We start from the raw sequence: 5,109 nt of genomic DNA, 5'->3' as shown, positions 1-5,109 counted from the left end.
CCCCGGACACGATCGGTGGCGACGTTTCGCGCGGTTCGGACCGTACCAGAGCTCCGGCCGGCGTGCGTGGCAGTTAAGCCGTAGAGGAGCACCTTCCCCGGGCGCGGGCGGTGCCAAGCGGCCCCTAAGTTTAACCGAATGGAAGCTCCGGAGGAGGAGGGCATGCTCGCGTCACAGTAAGCCGAAGAGGAGCACCTTCCCCGGGCACGGGCGGTTCCAAGCGGCCCCTAAGTTTAACCGAATGGAAGCTCCGGAGGAGGAGGGCATGCTCGCGACACAGTAAGCCGAAGAGGAGCACCTTCCCCGGGCACGGGCGGTGCCAAGCGGCCCCTAAGTTTAACCGAATGGAAGCTCCGGGGGAGGAGGGTGGGCGTGTGTCACAGTTAAGCCGAATTGGAGCACCTCTTCCGCCCGGGCACGAGCGGAGCGCGAAGCTGTCAGTTATGAATGAATAAATGAATAAATAAATAAATAAATAAAGAATGGCACCTTTCATTTCACAGGGCACACCAGACGGTGTACCAGCAGGTAAAAGTCTGAGTAATTAAATAAATACAAAAAGAATGGCTGGGGAATAAAAAAATAATACGTTTTAATAATAATTTGTTTTTTTTGTTATAACATGAATTTCACTCTCTCTCTCCCCGTATATATATATATATATATATATATATATATATATATATATATTTATATATTTATTATATATATTGTATTTTTTTTTTAAGCATTTTTGAAGGTGCGCCGCTACTTCGCGGATTTTCAGTTTTCGCGGGTGGTCTCGGTCCCCATTAACCGCGATAACCGAGGGTTCACTGTACTCCATAAAATTTACAAAAAGCGAGGTGAAACACTCAACCAGGGCTGCTCTGCATGTTGTGCTGGGCCACCTGGAACAACAGCGGAGCTATGCAAGGATGCTCTTTGTGGACTACAGCTCGGCATTCAACACGATCATCCCAGACATCCTCGTCGCCAAACTGGACACTCTCGGCCTCCCTGCCCTCACACGCATCTGGATTAAGGACTTTCTGACCAACAGACCCCAGACTGTGTTGCTCGGCCCCTACACGTCCTCCACCCTCATGCTGAGCACCGGTTCCCCCCAAGGATGCGTGCTGAGCCCTCTCCTGTACGCCCTCTACACCTACGACTGCAGCCCGGCCCACGGCAACAACACCATCGTCAAGTTTGCTGACGACACGACAGTGGTCGGTCTGATCTCGGAAGGTGACGAGACAGCCTACAGAGAGGAGGTAGGGAGACTGACAACTTGGTGCAAGGACAACAGACTGCACCTTAACTCTGCTAAAACAAAGGAGATTGTCGTCGACTTCAGGAGGAACAAGACGCTGCCGCCCCCCCTCTGCATCGAAGGCGTGTGTGTGGAGAGGGTCCACACGTTCAAGTTCCTGGGAGTACAGATCTCCGATGACCTTTCTTGGAGTCACAACACCACAGCAGTGGTAAAGAAGGTCCGCCAACGTCTGCACTTCCTGAGAGTCCTCAGGAAATTCAACCTGGACAGGAAGCTGCTGCTGGCCTTCTACCACTCGTCCATCGAGAGCCTGCTGACGTACTGTGTCTCCACCTGGTACAGCGGCTGCACTGAGGCGGACAGAGTGAGGCTCCAGAGGACAGTCAAAACAGCGCAAAGGATTATTGGCTGCCCTCTCCCCTCGCTGTCGGACATCTACACCGCCCGGTGCCTCAGAAGGGCTCTCAACATCGTCAAAGACAATACCCACCCAAACTCACACCTGTTCGACCTGTTGCCCTCTGGCAGGCGCTACAGATGCATCAAATCAAGGACCAATAGACTGAGAAACAGTTTCTTTCCGAGAGCCATCTCCATACTGAACTCTCACACACACACGAGACCACCCTAACCTTGCAAAACAGCATTGTGATGTGTTTCTATATGCCCTATTCAGTACTGAATTCCATTGCACTGTCGTATTTATTTATCTAATTTATATATTGTCTGTATTATTGTTGTATTGCACTGGAGAGGGGAGCCCTCTAATCTCGTTGCACACTTGAGTACAATGACAATAAAGGGATTTCTATTTCTATTCTATTCTTTTTTTTAACTTTTCTCGAGGGCCATGGCGAGCCATTTCAAAAAAGCTGCACAACTAACGTATAAAATATTGATAAATTTGCTCTGCCTGATGTGTGTGTAAAGTTTCACGAGTTGTCGTTCATATTTAGAACCTCATAATCAGCGTTGTTTTATTGCCGAACAGTGCAATGCCACTCCCACAACTTTTCACGAAAAAGGATGAATTTCGTATTGTGACATCCTCATGGCCGAAACAGTCATCCGAGCATATATGAGGGCGACCTTGTTGAGTTGCACGGAGAAAAACATCCAAGAAAATAACTTGTATTAGCTTTTACCAGTTGGTGGCGCTACTACTACGATGAAAAATAAGTTGGTAGATGTCTTCAGGGCTGAAGTATCCTCAAATGTGTACAACTTCGAGAAGATAGGATCATCTGAGTCATGTTGCCGGAGCTTTTGTTGCCACAAAGTACAATCGGATTTTTCAGCACCGTAATAGCCACGCCTTTTGCCAAAACGTCACAAAATTCGGCACAGAGTAAGATCATTGTCTTGAGTCTTTTCTGACTAATTTTCAGTCGGATTCGTCAAAAGGGCACCGTGCAGTACGTGAAAATTAAAATAAAAACAAATTTTTGATTCCACTTGGCGGCGCTGTGTGTATAACAAAATAATAACATTAAGATGTCTTCAGGTCGGGACGTTTTATTTACAGGTGAAGGTTTGGATTTTTAGGAGCATGTGCAGGGGCGTTATTAAGCATTCATTTATTTGTATTAGGTTCATTTTGTCTTCTTATTATTGATATTTGACTGATTCATTAAAAGCAGACAATTATGTTTTAGGTTAATTTTTTACCTGACATGTTTCGGCGAGTCTTTCGCCTTCTTCAGAGTGTCGCATGATGGTGTCTTGAGACCCGTCTTTATCAGCTGATGTTCCATGAGGGTGTGACTTACCTGTCAAAAAAATGAAAAATCAGAGCAGTAAAAGAACAAGCACAACATGAACATTACAAATCAGCAATCACTGACCACTGCAAAAGGGAAAACCACATCATGGACCGGGAGAAGGGCAGGGTCATCCGCACCGAAGAGAACAAACAACAGCGCTGGATCAGAGAGGCCATTGAGATCTGCAAGCGAGGCATAAACACCATGAACAGAGACAAGGGAGCCTTCATCCTCTCTACCACCTGGAGCAGCATCTTGGCGGAGTGAACGGACAGCGGGGGGCGTGACTTGCCTTCATTCTTGTGACAGGTAAGTCACGCCCTCATGGAACATCAGCTGATAAAGACGGGCCACAAGACACCATCATGTGACACTCTGAAGAAGGCGAAAGACTTTCGTATTGTGACATCCTCAAGGCCTAAACACTCATCCGATCAAAAATAAGTTGGCAGCCGTCTTCAGGGCCTGAATATCCTCAAATGTGAAAAATTTCGAGAAGATGGATCATCTGAATCATTTTGCAGGAACTTTTGTTGCCACGGAGAATAATCAGACTCTGCGGCACCGTAATAGCCACGCCCTTCGAAGGAAAGTCACAAAAATAGGGATAGAGTAAGATCAATGTCTTGAGTCTTTTCTAGCCAATTTTCAATCGGATTCGTTAAAAGGGCACCGTGCAGGACGTCAAAATGTAAAAAATGATATTGATTGGCGCAAGGTGTATAACAGAATATAAACATATAGATGTCTTCAGGTACCGACTCTTGATGTACATGTGAAGTTTTGGATTTTGAGCAGCATGTGCAAGAGAGTTATTAAGCATTTTGTCCATTGCGGCGAAGGAAATCTTAAGTGAAAACTTCGAAGCCCCGCCCCCGTCATATAGTATTTCGGAAACAAAAAATTTTAGCCCCAGTGTTTGTCCCAGGTCTTAAGATGCTACAGACAGAATTTTAAGGCAATCAGATGAAGCCTTTAGGATCAGGGTGCAAAAGAATGACCCCTGTAAACATGCAAAAAAGGGCAAAAGTCGGACTTTCAAAAATTCATAACTCACTTCCTGTTCATATTAGACGTTAAAATATCAAATTTTTCGCCATGCCCGATGAGACTGCCAAGTTTGGTGAATTTTTGTGCATGTTTCGGGGGTCAAAAATGCAATCGAACAATCGGAAAAATAATAATAATAATAATTTCTACAAAAACAACAGGGACTTCGCAGCGGTCGCTGCTCAGGCCCTAATAATAATAATAATAATAAAAGTATTAATATTTTCTACAAAAACAATAGGGACCTCGCAGCCGTCGCAGTTCGGGCCCTAATAACAATTTCTAGAAAAACAATAGGGACCTCGCAGCGGTCACTGCTCGGGCCCTAATAATAATAATAATAATAATTTCCACAAAAACAATGGGGACCTCGTAGCGGTCGCTGCTCGGGCCCTAATAATAATTTCTACATAAACAATAGGGACCTCGCCGCGGTCGCTGCTCGGGCCCCAATAATAATTTCTACACAAAGTCCATTGTGGTGACCCGCCCCTTTTAAGTAAATTCAAAATGGCCGACTTCCTGTAAAACCTAGCTCATTGCTCCAAGAGACTTTTTTGTAGGTCTTGGTCTTATACATACAGTGAACCCTCGCTACTTCGCGGTTCACCTTTCGCGGGTTCAGTGCTTCGCGGGTATAAAAAATATTCGGGGGCATTGTAGTTTCGCCGAGCGGCACGACGGGCGCTGGAGCGGTTAGACGGCCGGCGTGCGCCGAAGAAGAGCGTGGGCGAAGAGGAGAGTGGACGAAGAAGAGCACGTTCCCCCGGACACGATCGGTGGCGACGTTTCGCGCGGTTCGGACCGTACCAGAGCTCCGGCCGGCGTGCGTGGCAGTTAAGCCGTAGAGGAGCACCTTCCCCGGGCACGGGCGGTGCCAAGCGGCCCCTAAGTTTAACCGAATGGAAGCTCCGGAGGAGGAGGGCATGCTCGCGTCACAGTAAGCCGAAGAGGAGCACCTTCCTCGGGCACGGGCGGTTCCAAGCGGCCCCTAAGTTTAACCAAATGGAAGCTCCGGAGGAGGAGGGCATGCTCGCG

The sequence above is a fragment of the Idiotropiscis lumnitzeri genome, unplaced genomic scaffold (assembly GCF_059441095.1).
Source record: "Idiotropiscis lumnitzeri isolate Australia: NSW breed Sydney's pygmy pipehorse unplaced genomic scaffold, RoL_Ilum_1.0 HiC_scaffold_135, whole genome shotgun sequence".
Taxonomy (NCBI): Eukaryota; Metazoa; Chordata; class Actinopteri; order Syngnathiformes; family Syngnathidae; genus Idiotropiscis; species Idiotropiscis lumnitzeri.
This window is presented reverse-complemented; position numbering follows the sequence as displayed.